The following is an 18,247-nucleotide window of genomic DNA, read 5'->3' as shown; positions in this document are numbered from 1 at the left end:
ATATATATATCTTGAATTAGACAGAGAAGGAACATCCAAAGAACCAAATACATCAAAGTGAATATAGTCCAACAAACCATAAGATTTTTGCGAACTGGAATAAAAATGAACACAATTTTTCTTTCCATAGATGCAATGTTCACAAAAAATCAAATTCAAGGTTACAATCAATCAACCCCTCAACCAAGCTTTTATTTTTCAAGGTTTTTAAACATTTCTTGCCAATATGACCAATCCTGTAATACCAGAGCATTATTTTCTCAAGAAGAAATTTAACTTCCAAATGATTTATACCATATGTTGCCATATGAGATTTATCGCACTTGACAGAGACACTATTACATAATATAGGTTTGGCATCTAACTTATACAATGTTCCAATGCGTTCACCCTTAGCTAAAACTATAGAACCCCTAGTCATCTTGCAACCACCATGGACTCATCATTCAACTTATTGACAAAAAGTAAGTTTTGAGCTAGACCAAGTATATGAAGTACTCGATCAATTCCCTTTACTCTGTCATCGAGGAAAAAATTCTAACTTTTCCTCTTCCAAGGATCACTAGTGAGGAATCACTCACCACGAACACCTATTCTACCATCATATAGTTCATACTTTGAGAACCACTCTTTATGAGACATCATGTGAAATGATGCTCCCAAATCCACCAACCATACATTATCAAACACAGGCACTGCCAAGGCTGCTACGAAGGCATCAACATCAGTTTAAGAAGACTTAGTGTCGGAGGTATATTTATTCTTCTTTTTATCCTCCTCATAATCCTTACGAATATGACCTTTCTACCCACAATTCCAAAACTCTGCCTTGGACTTCTTTCCGAGAGTGGCAGATCACTTCTGAGACTTTGACTTCATGTCCTTCTTCTTTCCTTTCTCCTTAGAATTGCCTCCTACAATGAGAGCTTTCTGGCTACTTCAGAGGACTTCGTTCACATCTCCTTTAATAGAAGTGCAACAACTACTTCCTCCATTTTAAGGGTAGTCATGCTTCTGATGGCCATTACCAAGTGATCTCACAAATTAGGCAATGAGAAAAGCAATAATATGCAACACTCTTCTTCACTAAGAGACATGCCAACATATGTCAACAGTGCAATCACTATATTGAATGAGTTTAGATGATTTTCCACAATCGTTCCCCTATCCATCTTCAGGGACTACAATTTCTTTCTTAGGAAAAGCTTTGTTTACCAAGGATTTTCCTTTAAGATATCTCCTAGCTTCTTCCACAAGGAACGTACAATTTTCTCTTCATGGACATTCAATAAAACCAAATCCGCAAGACTCTATCCTCTAGCCTTCTGATATGCTAGATCCCAATCTTCTTGCTTCACATGTGAAGGTCTGTTTCCAGACACAATTATCCACAGATTTTGATTGACTAGCATATCTTCAACTTTAAGTTTCTACATCTCAAAGTTTATGCCATTCAAGTTTTCAATGTCCAATATTCCTAACATACCAGCCATCTCGATTTACAAAAGAAACTTGCAAACTCCCACTAAACGAAAATTGGCATAAAAAACCAAACCCTATCCAACAAGGATAACACAACTGGCCAAGCTCTAATACCACTTGTTAGGAAAGCAATAGTGTAAAAACACTTTTTGAATGCCAAATTTACAAGGAAATGAGCAAAAATTAAAATTTCAGAGATGCACAAGTAAATAAGATAGTAAAAATACCACACACAAGACACAAAGAAAACAAGATTTAACATGGGAAACCCTTTGGTGAAAAAATCTGCCAATCAAAACCCCAAGTAAACTTTTGTATTACAGTCTACAAAATTTAATTATAATACTATGGAATTTTTCACAAGACCAGATTTCCTTACAATCAACCTTACATTCATCATACATTCTTCACGATTCTTGCAACAATTTATGCACACTACAATTCATTGCAAGATTTGGTAAACAAGTGGTTATATTATAAAACAATCTACCATTGTCAGTTATAGGAATAACAATTAGCCTATTGAAGCACCCATCATAGCTGAGAGGATCATCACTACCTTTGGCATCGATCACGCGGATGGCTCTAGTCATCTTATCACTCCATTCAGTATAAGATGCCTCTAGTCATGCGAATGCCTTCGGTCACGTGGATGCCTTCAATTACATAGTGGGTTCGATCACGTTGACACCTTTGATCATGTGAACGCCTTTGGTCACATGGATGTCTTCGGTCACATGGACGCCTTCAGTCATGTAGATGCCTTCAGTCTCTTTGTTACCACATAGGTGTTGTACATGGCAATCACTGCACAATAACCACAATACACTTGGTTCAAGATTTAAAGCACACGTACACATATATGCTTCATGCACGCTGCAACTATGTATGAGTTACTCTAACATGGCTGACCTTGTAAATCATTATCATTGCAGTTACCTAGTAAGAAGAAGTCTTTCTATCCACTCATTAGCTATCTAACAGTGCAAGCCATCCTTTCTGAAGATTCTAATCACAATAGATCCACCAACCTAGCTCGGATTCTTTCCCTTATAAATCTCCCACATCTACATCCATTGTGATATACTATTGATCGTCAAGAGACATATAGTGGCTTTATAGACTTTCCATCATCCTTCTCCACTCTATTAAACCTAACCTCACATTAAGCCTTGCCTTGAAATTTTTCCTTGGGCTTTGGGAAACTATCGAATTCCCTATGTCATTAGCATCTTTCAGATTGAACTCAAAATTCTTTTTTATTTGAAGGATCATACTGGTATAGAATACAATAAATCTTTATTAAACTCTCATGTTAGTTACATATTCATGTGCCCATGTATGGTGGGAAGGAGTACAATGAGGGAGAAGACTATACATAAATTTTTTTAAAAGCAAATTAGGGTGACTATGTAACACCAAAATTACATTTATCAAATAGAGAGGATCTTCCACCTCTAAAATGACAGACAAGAACTTTAACTGAAGTTCGCAATACAAAATAAAATCTGAGATGCATGCCTACAATAACCTAAGACTAACCTTATAATGGGCTTTAGGGGAAGCTTCTTGAAGGTTTAGAAAAAGGGCGACCTAACAAACATGATACAAAAAATAAAACAAAAAGTAGGCCCAAGATATGAATAAACTAATTATCAGGAGAACATATACAAAATAATTTTATACTAATTTATTTGATGATGTTGAGGGCATCACAATCCTAGCATGAAAATTTTTGGCCATCAAATAATTACAAACTTGGATACTCTAGAATTTTCTTGCCTTCCCTAGTGACATCTTCATTTGGAAGATCCTCCATCATGCAAGAAACTCCTTAGTGGTGTGGGACTTGAGTCTCTTCTCTCACACATCTATGATCTCAGATGGCTCTAGAATTAATTTCCCCTTTTCATCAATGGGAGGTAGTTCCTTTGAAACCATGATCCATTATCTAATAACCATCTTCATACATGACACGTAAAAATAATTGTGAATTCACCTCATTTGAGGAATGATATAGGTACGGCTTTGCTATCACTAACAAAAGTATGCTCTGATACCACTGATGACGGGCCACACCACCCATACCAACTCACAACCAAAAATGCAACAATATGGAGATAGAGAGATGACAAAAATGCTTCATAAAGCATCCATTAATACTTGAAAATTCATTACAATATTCTCCACATGGAAGAACTCCAAATTATTATAATATAAGAGAGCTTCCTCACTAAGGACTTCCAACTAGAAGAGCTTACAACAAAAGAGCTTCTTCTTAAGACTTCTACTTCCCAAGCTTCTACTTCTCAAGCTTTCTTACAAGAGATTACATTCGAAGAGCGTTACTACAAGAGCTTACACTTGAAGAGCTTCTACTTGAAGAGCTTCTATTTCTCGAACTTGATTACAAATGATAATAAGCCTTGCTTAAATAGGCACTTCTAACCCAAGACATTACAAACACAACCAATGTGCGATAAAAGGTAAATACAACTACCTTTAAATAAATATTAAATTCCCACCCAAATACAACTAAGCACCCAACAAATATTAAATACATGATTTATCCAAAACCTTCTAGAATTTCCACCTACACACCTCGATTAATGGAATGACAACTATTTTTCTTATTTTTCTATTTACGCCACCTATGCACCTTGAAAATAGAAATTCCTCTTTTCTCCTTTTTCCCTTATTTTATTTTTAAATTATTTTTCCTTCTATTTTCGTCACTTTCTCTCTCCTCCACAATTTTTTTTCTTTTTTCTAATAATTTAATTTTCCCATGTAAGATGCTCCTGCATCAGACTCCCTTGGTAGATAGAAAAGTTTGTCCCACACTTTGACGCCAAAAGAAAGATATACAACCATCTTCATCTTCACCACAAGCTTTCACCCCAACATGCAAATCTTCCACATTTTTTTTTTGCTGATGCATGATGCTCTTGCATCCGACTCCCATGGTAGGAAAAATTTTGTGAATATGGATTCACAAAATGAAGTAGCCACTGTTGATATTCTTTTTATTTTTTTCTCTTCCTCCAACACATAGCTGGAACAAGTATCTGGTGCCGATATATTTCCTTCTTTCTTCTTTTCCAACACCTAGTCGGAACAAGTGTCTGTTGCTGAAATTTCTCCTTTGCAATGAACTTTGTCCAAGTATAAATCTCATCCTCATTTAATCTTGTTGAATTACTCACACCTATAATAAACCCAAAAACACCATACCAATCTTCTTTTGCATACCATACATCACAAACAAGATCCTCATGCAAACAATCATTAATATCTTTCAAACTCACCTCAAATTCAGCATCATATAGTTCATAAGAATTTACCTCTTTGACATATTCATCTTTTCTTGCCTCTTTCATGCATGTAACTACTTCACTTTCTTGATCTCCAACGAAGGCACTATACTTTTCCTCCATTGCTGCAATCTTCAAATCATCTTGATCTATTTTAGGTTCATAAATCTTGTCATCTTTATGCTTTTCCTCTTCTCTTTCATCTTCTTCAACTTTAGGTTCGCAAATGATTTCCTCTGCATCCTCTTGCTCTTCTTTTGTACCACATGTTTGATACTCCACTGGATCTTCTATCTTTTCCGCATCCAAGGAATTATCAACATCTCGTTTCTGGTAATGCGCTCTTCATTTCCGCAACTCAGCTTCTAACTCATTCACTTGCTTTTGCAAAGCAACTATCAATGCCTCTTGATTTCTTGCCCTAATTTTCTCTACTCGAGGAATCCTCAGAATCCATCCAATCACAAAAGTCATCTTCTTCTTTCTCTTCTCCATAATCAAGTCTTTAGAAGACAAATCTAGTGCAACACAAGAACCTTGTGCAAACTGCCTCACAATCGGCGATCTGTCTACACAATCAAGAACTTCTTGACAAACTTCACCCAACTCAAGGTCCTGGTGCAAACTGCCTCACATTCGGCGATCTGTCCGCACACTCAGGAACTCTTGCTCTGATACCACTGATGTAGGTACGGCTCTACTACCACTAACAAAGGTATGCTCTGATACCACTGATGACGGGCCACACTACCCGTACCAACTCACAACCAAAAATGCAACAATATGGAGATAAAGAGATGACAAAAATGCTTCATAAAGCATCCATTAATACTTGAAAATTCATTACAATATTCTTCACATGGAAGAACTCCAAATTATTACAATATAAGAGAGCTTCCTCACTAAGGACTTCCAACTAGAAGAGCTTACAACAAAAGAGCTTCTTCTTAAGACTTCTACTTCCCAAGCTTCTACTTCTCAAGCTTTCTTACAAGAGATTACATTCGAAGAGCTTTACTACAAGAGCTTACACTTGAAGAGCTTCTACTTGAAGAGCATCTATTTCTCGAACTTGATTACAAATGATAGTAAGCCTTGCGTAAATAGGCACTTCTAACCCAAGACATTACAAACACAACCAATGTGGGATAAAAGGTAAATACAACTACCTTTAAATAAATATTAAATTCCCACCCAAATACAACTAAGCACCCAACAAATATTAAATACATAATTTATCCAAAACCTTCTAGAATTTCCACCTACACACCTTGATTAATGGAATGACAACTATTTTTCTTATTTTTCTATTTACGCCACCTATGCACCTTGAAAATAGAAATTCCTCTTTTCTCCTTTTTCCCTTATTTTATTTTTAAATTATTTTTCCTTCTATTTTAGTCACTTTCTCTCTCCTCCACAAATTTTTTTTTTTTTTTTTTTTTTCAATTTTTTTTCTTTTTTTCTTTTTTCTAATAATTTAATTTTCCCATGTAAGATGCTCCTGCATCAGAAAGCTCCAATTCATATGCAACTTCCCCTACCCTATAAACTACATTGAATAGTCTGTAGAAGTACAGTCTCCACTTCTCCTTAATACACAACTTCAGAGTGGATTGTTCATATGATTGAAGCCAAAGGTATACCAAATCACCAACCTCAAAACTTATATCAACCTAGTGTCAGTCAATATACATCTTCTATTAGTTTTGTGCCCTCAGTAAATTATCCTTGAGAGATCTTAGGATATCTAAACTCTTTTGTAGACAATCTTTAGCCCTTGATGCCCTACTATTACCCAACGACAAATTTATGATTTATGAAGGTTCTTAACCATATAATGCTTTGAAGGGTATCATAACCATCAACATGTGATAGGTAGTATTGTAGTAGTGCTCACCCAAATATAACCAATGAACCCATGCCTTTTGTTGTGCTAAAACATAGTTCCTCAAATATCCCTCCAACCATTTGTTCACAATCTCCATTTGTTCATCTATTTGTAGATGGTAACTCGTTCCTGGTGATGACTTTGTCCCTTTCAATAGAAATGACTATATCCAAATTGTCAGAAATATTCAAGACTATGTGCTAAGTTACTGAGAGGGGAGGGGTGAATCAATAACTTCTAAAACTTTAACAATTTCAGCTCTTAATCCAAAGAATCAATTAGCACTTAATTCATCACATCTTATCTAATTGCATGCATGAGAAACTGAAAACATTAAGGCATTCATAATACTTGAACACAAAGATTTGGTGACCCAAAAACCTTCCAAATAGAAAGTAAAATTGGGGTGGGGATGATACCCACAAACTTTAGTACTGCACCATAAAATTGGCTTGTTAAGGCTTACATTGATCACTTCTGATGATTTGCCCTGTTAGGAGCAAATAGGACTGCTAGGTCCACCTTGTGAGAGGATTTTACAAACATACAGTGAAGTATGCACTCGGTAAAGAGATTTATAAAACACTATTAGGTCTACCTTGTTAAAAGATTTTGACTGGTACACCTATTAGGATGAGGCAGTAGATCTCTGACTTGCAACTGAGTGTACTAATCACCTTTCTGTGATAGATATGTCTTTGTTGTTCCTTATATTATTATGGCCTTTATAATTCTTTATCTGTTGCATTCATAAGTTGAACTTTTTGCATCCACATTATAATACATATGCTCACACATTCGCATTCTCACTCCTTGGATATGATACAATACATTACATATATATACCAATCCAAATGACAAAATTACAAAGTCGGCCATGACACAAATTAACACAAATATTACAAAGTCGGCCCACATGAAGATACTCGAGTTCTAAAGACTAACTCGGTGAGGTTATGATACTCGGCATCTACTATCAATGCTCGACATTGTCATACACTTGGTAGACATAGAAGCTCGGTCCATACTGATCACTTCCAAGTAGTCTTGAACTCGGTCTGCATTGGTGACTCGGTAGATATTGTACAACTCAGCAAACACTAAATCACTTGGTTAGCAAGAAGTAGCTCAGTTAACACTGGCTTCGCATCACATGAACTATGAACTTGGTAGACACTGCAATGCTTGGTAACCACTGATAAACTTGGTGTATACTGAAATGCACAATTTGCATTGCTGGACTTGACATTGAATGGATTTGCTTGATAACCACTGGAATTAGTCCAAAAGACTCTATAGAAACTATAGAGCTCGGTAGTTATACAGAATCTGAATAAGTGTGTGTCACTAATAACAAACTTAACTGATATGCCAACAATCTCCCCCTTTGGCATTAGTGACAAAAACACCTATTAGCCAAAAACTGAATACCTTGTATTCATCACCACGTGATACTAGCTCGGTATATTTTTGAGATTTTTCAAAATTGATCTTTGTAAGTATATACAGAGTAGTTCTCCACCATAGCATATTTCTCCCCCATACTATGTGTCTCACTATGTACATGTCTTTCTTTTCTTCAATATAACTTTTCTCCCATATCCCCCATATAATAACATATCTCCCCCTTGCCAAAGATTTATTCTAACATATTTACATAGAGACACCAAAATGGGATAAGAATTCAGAGTGTACCTTGAGGGTGATTGCCAAGGTTTTATCCCAATTTTATTGCAAGACCTTGCATGTTTGAATTGCAATTTGCACCTCTGTTGATAGTTCAATCATGTGGTCTGCAACAGAGAAGTTGTTATCATGGATCAAAGTTTTTAAATATACAATATGTTTTTGCATAGCATCCATGACTGGAAGGATCATATTTTGTATGTCAATTAATGTTGAGTGGATCCTTGCTTCTTCTCTTAGTGATTCAGCGTGCATGTCTGACAAAAATCTGATCTTCTTGAAATTTGCAGAGCTTGAACTAGGGTCAAGTTGCAACTTCTGAGCACTTTCTTTAAGATCTATATCAATTTTTGACAATTTGTCCTTTACTAACTTTGTATACTCAGTGACATCACATAGTTTCCCAAAAAGTGATGACACATTTGAACAGAACACCTCAAGATTGACCAAAATTGTTGAAAGCTCAACTTGATAAATGGCTATTTGCTAAGCAATGTGCTCTAGCACTTTATTGTTAAATTTCTTTTCAGCCTTTTCAACTAGCTTATCTTGACCTTCGGTGTCCTCATTAAAATTTTTGGGTGCTTCTCTTAGCTAAAACAAAATAGGTTGAGAAGAATCAACCTCAATTCCTATTGCCTTGATCAAGATATTCTTGGCATCATCAATTATCTTATACTCTCTATCTCTTTCCTCTATTAATCTTTGTTGTTTGGCCTTTTTCTAGAGGAATTCACCAAATATGTGCATTTGGTCTGTAGAAAGATTGTAAATGTCCTATTTGGAAATTACTATTTCCTCATCCAAATCTATGTCTTCCTCTATCTCCTTTCCTTTCCCCAAAAATTTTGTATTCGGTTGAACCTTAGGTTCAACTGTCCTTGTACTTATTGCTTTTGTACCCGGAATGGAAACAATAGTGGACATACTTGGGCTTGCAGTAAAAACTGATACTATACTGATTGATAAAATACTTACAGAGATGCTTGAAGAATCCAAAATTGATGAAGTCAAAATTGTAGAATCCAAAACTGAAGTAGACAAAACTGGAGAGCTTACCATGGATGTACTCAAAACTGTAGAAATCAAAATTGGAGAAGTGAAGACTGAAGAACTCGACTCGATAGATGAAGGAGTCTGTAGCTCGATGGATGAAGTGGAACTCACTTCTGTTAATGATATACTGAGCTGATCTGGGGTAAAAAGTGATTGGATTTAATATATCAGTACTAGTCACAACCACACTTGTTGAAGCTGTCTCCATACTTGATGTAGTCAATGGTTGGCTCGAGGAGTGAGGAAGTGAGGTAATGACTACTGCAGCTATCTTGACTGGGTCACTTCTTCAACATTTTCTTCCTCGTCTTTCTTCTTATCTTCTTCTTCATCAACATCCTTTACTTTAATTGAAAATTCACTTGGTTTCTGAAGATGATAAATATTTCTCCAAGTGTTTGTAGCATTTCTAACAACATGCTCTATGTCCTTGATCAAAACCAAACAAAAGATTAAACCTTAGAGTTCATTTTTCTTTAAAGACTCTTTCACCTCAACATCTGATATGCTCGGTAGTAACTTCCTCAAGGTTTGTGCATATATGTTTTTGACTGTTTGCATAGCAAAATCTCATCTTGGCTTTATCTTCTCTAGTAATTCACTGAAGACTTGAGAAGCAATTAAGTCTGGTGAGTACTTCCACTTACCCATTTTGCTCAGCACCAATTCTTCAACTTGCTTCTACTCTGCCTCAATCTTGATTTCATATTTCAAAGATTTAAAGTTTGTTATTCTGGCTCCTTCCAATTGCTTCAACCTGTCCTGGCAGGTGGGTGGAGGTTTGTTGAATACAATGTCACTTCCTTTCTTTCATGACCTCCTTCTGAAGACTACAGTGGATGACTTTGCAGGCTTGGTGATGATCACCTTGCTCTTTTTCTTCAAAGGTTCTTCTTCTTTCTTAGATTCTTCCTCATCCTCTACTTCTTCCACATCCTCGCCTTTGCCCTCGATTAACAAGAGAGGTGCACTTGATTTCAGTTTAGCTATCCTTCTCTTCCCTTTGTTAACCGCCTGTGGGAGCTTTATTTCTAGCTCTGTTTTGGCATTAGCTTCATCATAAGTTCTAAAATATGGAGCCTTGGGATCAACAGGTTCATTGACAAGGGCTTCAATGATGTCTTTTGTCTCATCAATATTCACCTCATAGCCAAAAGGTTTGACCCACGCAACTCTAGGCTTAACTACCTGGATATATACCTTGTCACTATCCACCATGAAGCACAGATCATCCTTGTAGTCTTCAACTAACTTCTTCAGAATTCTGAACCTATTGTTTATTTTCTCTTTGAACACATCAAAGTGGTTGTCCATGATGCTAGCGTAGTTCTCACCCATTTCTGCAATATATTCATTTATTTGGTAAAGTACAGCAACATCTTTTCTCCTGATTACAGTGCCTTTACAAGGGAAGAACCTTTCAACATAAAAGAATAGATAGGCTAACATTGAACCAAATTTGCACGGCTTGTTCTTTGATGTTCTAATACTTTCCATGTTTTTATTGAATTGCCTCAACAACAGGTCGGCAAGGTCATAAGATAGGTTTTTTTTAACTACTTTATATGCCAAATCCACGACTTCACATGAAACATTGTTAAGACGGCTTGAACTATATATCTTATGAGCAATAACATGAATTCCAAATTTTAATTCTGCATCTATAACACTACTTATTTTCATACCTCTGCCATCTCACTTGGCTAGGGTTTTCTTCTCCAACTTTGCCCGACCTAGGGTTTTCATTGTTTTGACTTTGGCTAGCATGGGAAGGCCAATGATTTGATGAATCATCTTCTTTGTTATCAGAATTGGCTGGTCTAACCACAGCTTTCTATTATGCACTCAGCTAAGGATAAACCTAATCCATTTAATTTGAAATTCTCGAGGCATATGGGGAATATGTATCAATCCTTTTGCTTCCAAAAGTTGGTGCTCGGGTTTCAAGGTTCCATCAACACACAACTGACCTAGGGCATCATCCATCTCCAGAGTACCAATTTCTTGAATAACACATTTAAAATGAGTACGAATGTCGTTAACAAGTTGTACCTTGGGAGGGATTTGGGATTGAGCTCCACTTGGGTCTAGGGTTTCAGCAACGGCGGGTGTGAGCTTGAAATTTGACACTTTCCATTCAACTCCTTGAACCAACATATCAGACCCTTTCTTGACCTTGCTGCTGCTGGATGCCATTTTTGCTCAGTAGCTTGAGAGAACTTTGAAAAACTTTTGCAGGAAATTCGCTCAAGTCGCTTGATCACACTAAAAATCACTATTCGCAATAGCACTCAAAATTCATGGTAAGAAATGAATTCAATTCCATGCCTTCTGTTAAAACTTTGCCATTAATCCTTGGTACAGAGGTAGATAAGTTGATAGACTGTCATCCATGATATGATATTGATTACTCGGCGACATCTCCATAATTCGGTAATCATAAGTGTCTTTGCTACTCGCCACCTTGCTCGGTTGAGTCTATGACCCGAACTTACTCGATAGAGAAGGTAACTCGGTAATGACTGATACCGATCTTTCTCAATGATCCCTTTGTATCTTTTATACGGATTTGGATCTTTGTCACCTTTCCACTGGAATTGATTCGAACGTCTTCTTTGATAGCCTGGTTCTAGTTCTTCCTTGAGAACTTAATTAGAAATGGTAGAGTCACCCAATTCATGAGTGACTTGACCATCATTGCTCGGACCAGTATCCTTGGTAGACTTGGGAATCCATTGCAGTCTCATCTACTTCCGGATGTTATCAGCCTTTGCCTTCTTTTCATCTTCAATTTTACCAATATTGATATAATTCTTGACAAGATGACCAAGTTTTGTACACATGAAACATCTTTTAGTGGTATTTCTTTTCCTCATATGATGTTTAACACAATTCATACCAATGTGTCCAAATTCTCCACAGTAATGACATCCACACCAGGTATTGTAGTCGCAACCAAATATTGCTTTCACAATTTGTTCTGTAGGATTCAATGTCTTTGTTTTGCATTCTGATACCTTGTGTCTGTGTTTCTTACATTTATGAGAGTTGACTTCAAATCTTGGTTTCTCTTTGCATTCATTAGCCCTGTGACCATGCTGATTGCAATTGTAGCATTTTCCATTGAATTTTATTTTTCCATCACTCCAACATTTGTTTGATGTATGACCTATCTTACCACAATGATTGCAAGTAGATCTTTGATTTTTTTGAGCACCTTGTTTGGAGGATTCACCTTCTTCTTTGTATCCAATTCCTGCTTTTTCTTTTTTCCTATAGAGGTTTTGTTCATTCAGTTGATCCATATCTGCTTGAGATTTCATCATTCTCTCATCGATTTGCTTCTCATTGTTTAGGTCATTTCTCAATCTTTAATTGATTTGTCTTTCAAATCTCAGATCATTTTTTATTCTTTCATTGATTTGCCTTTCAGAATTTAGATCATTCCTCATTCTTCCATTTTTAAATCTTAGGCTCATGATTTCCTCATTTGCATTGGAGAGCTATGATCAATAAGGTCTACTTGCTAAAGGGATTGGTTCTAAATTTCATTGTTCCTTCCGTCCATATCTTCTTTTATCTTGTTTCTCTGTTCCAAGACTTCACATAACCTTACTGGCTAAATTTTTTGTTTTCTTTTTAGCTTTCTTTCTTCTTTTTGCAGGAAACCATTCTTCTCTAGGAGTTCCTTGATTGCATTATTTGTTTCATCTAAGCTACTTTAAGGGTGAAAGTCTTCAATTCTTTCTTCAATGTAGAGATGATCATTCATTTGATTTGCAAGTTTCTTTCTTCTTTTTAGGGATTGGGAAAGTTGCTCCTTAGCTTTCTTGAGTTGGGCAATGGCCATTTCCAAATCCAACTTTTCATTGTCAATAGCTTTGTCAAGTCTAAATATCTTCATATCCTTGATCTTTGCTCAAGTTGTTAAACTTTCTCCTGAGAACCACAAAGCTCTAACACCAATTGTTGGAAATATTCAAGACTATGCTAAGTTACTGAGAGGGAAGGGGTGAATCAGTAACTTCTAAAACTTTAACAATTTCAGCTCTTTATCCAATAAATTAATTAGCACTTAATTCATCACATCTGATCTAATTGCATGCATGAGAAAATGAAAACATGAAAGCCTCCATAATACTTGAACACAAAGATTTGGTGACGTAGAAACCTTACAAATAGAAAGTAAAACTGGGGTGGGGATGATACCCACAAACTTTAGTACTACAACATAAATTTGGCTTGTTAAGGCTTACATTGATCACTTCTAATGATCTGCCATGTTAGGAGCAAATAGGACTGTTAGGTCCACCTTGTGAGAGGATTTTACAAATATACAATGAAGTATGCACTCGGTAAAGAGATTTATAAAAGACTGTTAGGTCTACCTTGTTAAAGGATTTTGACTGGTTCACCTGTTAGGATGAAGCAGTAGATCTCTGACTTGCAACTGAGTTTGCTAATAGAGATTCCTTAGTGTTCTAATCACCTTTTTGTGATAGATATGTCTCTGCTACTCCTTATACTATTATGACCTTTATAATTCTTTATCCGTTGCATTCATAACTTGAACTTTTCGCATCCATATTATAATAAATATGCTCACACATTCACATTCTCACTCCTTGGATATGATACAATACATTACATATATATACCAATCCAAATTACAAAATTACAAAGTCGGTCATGACACAAGTTAACACAAATATTATAAAGTCGGCCCACATGAAGATACTCGGGTTTTGAAGACTGACTCGATGAGGTTCTAATACTTGACATCCATTATCAATGCTCGGCATCATCATGCACTTGGTAGACATAGAAACTCGGTCCATACTAATCACTTCCAAGTAGTCTTGGTCTTGGTCTGCACTAGTGACTCGGTAGATATTGTGCAACTCGGCAAACATTGAATCACTTGGTTAGCAAAAAGTAGCTCCGTTAACATCGGCTTCACATTACATGAACTATGAACTCGCTAGACACTACAATGCTCGGTAACCACTGATAAACTCGGTGTATACTGAAATGCACGATTTGTATTGCTGGACTTCACACTGATTGAATCTGCTCGGTAACCAATGGAATTAGTCCAAAAGACTCGATAACAACTGTAGAACTCGGTGGCTACTGAATTACATGGCAAGCACTGTAAACTGTTCAATGAGCTCGGTAGCTATACAGAATGTGAATAAGTGTGTGTTACTAATAACAAACTTGACTGATATGTCAACACAAATAGTACTAAGAAAATCACTATTTTTTTCGGTTACTATATTCCATGGAAGACCATTTAATCAGAAAACCTCACAAAAAAATTACATAGCCACTTGAGTGCATGATACTCGATGGAGATGGCAAAGAAATGGGCATACTTGGTCAAACATGACCATCTTCATACATGACATGTTAAAATAATTGTGAATCCACCTCATTTGAGGAAGCTCCAATTCATATGCAACATCGCCTATAATATAAACTACATTGAACGGTCTGTAGAAGCAGAGTCTCCACTACTCCTTACTACACAACTTCAGAGAGGATTGTCTATATGATTGAAGCCAAAGGTATACTAGACCACCAACCTCAAAACTTATTTCAACCCAATATCGGTCAATATACATCTTCTATTGGTTTTATGCCCTCTGTAAATTATCCTTGAGAGATCTTAGGATCTCTAAACTCTCTTGTAGACGATCTTTAGCCCTTGATGCCCTATTATCACCCAATAACAAATTCATGATTGATGAAGGTTCATAACGATACAATGCTTTGAAGGGTATCATAACCATCAACATGTGATAGGTAGTATTGTAAAAATGCTGACCCGAACATAGCCAATGAACCCATGCCTTTTGTTGTGCTAAAACCTATTTCCTCAAATATCCCTCCAACCATTTGTCCACGTTCTCTATTTGTCCATCTATTTGTGGATGGTAACTTGTTCCTGGTGATAACTTTGTCCCTTTCAACAGAAGTGACTGCATCAAAATAGTACTAAGAAAATGACTATTTTTTCACTTACTATATTCCATGGAAGACCATTTAATCAGAAAAGCTCACAAAAAAATAGCATAGCCACTTGAGATGCATGGTACCTAATGGAGATGGCAAAGAAAGGGGCATACTTGGTCAAATGGTTAACCATGATGCTTTCTCACTTTTGGTCAAGGATTAGTAATGGACATGAAGCCTTCTAAAAGTGTTCTCGGATTTGTTTTGTGGGCAGGTAGAACATTCTCGTACATGCTGCAAGACATCATTTTTTAGGCCCTTCTATGCTTACCGTTCTCGAATTTTCTTGTAGGTCTTCATGTTTCTTGAATGTCCAGCCAAAGGCGAGTCATGTATCTCCTTAAAAATTATCTCCTTAATCTTGGACTTGGGAACCAAATAGATCCTATCCTCAAGTAGTAGATGATGCTGTATACCACCTTTTACCAGTTATCTTACACTTAACCATCCATCAACTGACAGACAAATGTGTTCTTGTAGTATTCAACAAATATGTGTTCCTTCCACTTTGCAGAAGTCTAAGACAAAGTCATATTGCAAGCCTTCTTGACAAAGCATTAACCACTATATTATTTTTTCCCTTCACATACTCAATGTCAAAGTCAAATTTTGCTCTCCCACTTATATTGTCAATGTCAATGTCAAAGTTATATTTTGCTCTCCCACTTATGCTGTTGTTCATTCAACTCTCTCTACTCTAAAAAATATCTCAAGTTGTTGTGATCTTCCAGTAAGACAATTTTTTCTTCGACAAGACACTACTAAAGCTTTGTTAGTGTGTGCATTATGTTGAGCATATCTTTTGTTAATCCCTATGGTTTGTTGTCTACTAGTGTCAAACACTTAGCCATTCCTATGGTAGAGTTGGTTGGTCATCACCCTGACCAAGCCATCTAATGAAGGTCGAACAATGTATTTAGACTTGTTCATATTTTAGTTTGAGCCGAGCAATTGTCATTGCCAAGAAAGTTTATGGTCATCGAGTACTCCTACATACGCTGAGTACAATAGAAGCCTATGCATGTCAAGTAAGACAGAAAGTAGTTTGTGCAAAACAACACAAAGTTAGTTCATGTCGAGTTACACAATGAATGTTGAGTATTCAGAAGCTGAGGGAGAGCATGAATATTAGTCATGACCAAGTGTCAAAGTGTTCATGTGTCGAGCAAGCCAGTATTAACATATTTGTTTGGAATTGTGCAAACACTGAGGTAAACCATTTTTTGCCAACTTAATGCATGTTTTAATGAGGAGTAATTTATCGAGATGATTCCGCATTTTATTTTGGATCATTAATCTCTATGCAAGGTGTTTAACCAATCGGAAAAATGGAAGGTTTAAGTGGCAAACGGGAGAAATTTGGATCCTTGATCTTGATCTAGAACCTTCTCAAGTTGGTTGTAAAAGGAGGATCCAAACCCTGTTTTTAGTATGGTGAGAGTGTATGTGTGAGAAGCGAAGTTTGGAAAGAGAATAGACAGAGTAACCGAGCAAAGCAGTGAGTGCATAACAGAGTTTTATCAGATCAGAGAGAGGATTAGAGTTTGCAAAGAGGAGATCTCAAATCAAGCATTAAAGTGCTAACCAAAAGATTGAGTATTGATATATTCTAACAAAGTGAATTAGGGTAAATTTCTTAACAGAGTGGTCCTAACAAAGTGCTTACTTTGTTGTAAGTTTCAAATCCTTTAATCAAGGTAGAGTAAATAAATATTGTAGCTCTTAACAGGACAGAGCCCTCATAGGGTAGATCATCAAAAGTGATCAAAATTGTACCCCTAACAGGTGAACTTTATTGCTGCAGTAGTGAAGATTTATGGGTGTCATCCCCACTGCAATTTTGACTTCACCTTGGAGGGTTTTTGGGTTACCAAATCTTTGTGTTATGTGCTAATCAATTTAATTTCATGTTAATGGTTGTGATTAGTAGATTAGATCTTATACATAATTGTATTAAATGTTATATGATATTGGATATTGTTGAGATAAGGGTTAGTGATGAAAGATATCAGTTTGATAATTGTTTAAGAGGGTTAAAATTTTTATAGATCCTGATTCACCGCCCCCCAACACCCCCCCCCCCCCCCCCACCTCTCAGTATCTTGCTTTCCTAATAGACTTCCAATAATTGGTATTAGAGTAGAGTTATCGTAGAAGAAGTCTTACCACTTAAGACTCAAGACCTTGGAGATGGAGGCTTATAATTTTGGAAAGATAATAAAGATCATAAAAAATTAGAAGCTGGATATACAACTTGCACTGCAGCAACTTGAAGCAACAAGAGAAGAATTGACGAAATCCTTAAAGAGAAGGAAGGAGTTGGCAATTCAACAAAATCATACACAATATCAAGAAGGCACTCAAGGACTACTCGATGACGAAAATTCTAGTGAAAGTGATACAGCAATAGAAAATCTGTTGGAGAAGAACAATGCATTGAATGAAGAGATAAGATTATTAAAGAGAGAACACGAAATCCAATCAATAAGACAGTATGAAGTGACTAAACAGAAAAAGAAGTCTAAGAAAAACAAGAAAATGGCTAATGAAGACAAAAGACAAATGGCAACAAGACTTGATGAAAGGACATCTCATGTGCAGAAACTCACACACAATCAATTTGATATGCTCAATCAATTGCTAAGTGCAAATCAAGAACTAAATAGGAAAGATGTGGAGATTGCAAATCTGAAATCTAAGAATGATCATCAGAAGAATAAGTTGAGATCTAAAAAGGAGTTCATTGAAAGGTTGAAAAAACCCAAAGAAGTTGTGAGATACTATGAAGAGCTGATGAGAT

The 18,247-nt window shown here is 36.3% G+C and overlaps 1 protein-coding gene across 4 annotated transcripts in view; it reads right to left on the bottom strand.

Moving 5' to 3' along the window:
• LOC149564737 (MADS-box transcription factor 14-like) overlaps positions 1-18,247 on the bottom strand; it is a 162,819-nt gene that overhangs the window by 134,481 nt on the left and 10,091 nt on the right. The gene's annotated exons all lie outside the window — the stretch shown is intronic.

The sequence above is a fragment of the Cupressus sempervirens genome, chromosome 3 (assembly GCF_028749045.1).
Source record: "Cupressus sempervirens isolate cs-2001-9-10 chromosome 3, ASM2874904v1, whole genome shotgun sequence".
In the NCBI taxonomy this organism is placed as follows: domain Eukaryota; kingdom Viridiplantae; phylum Streptophyta; class Pinopsida; order Cupressales; family Cupressaceae; genus Cupressus; species Cupressus sempervirens.
Note: the sequence above shows the minus strand (reverse complement) of the source record. Positions and strands in the feature narration are given on the sequence as shown.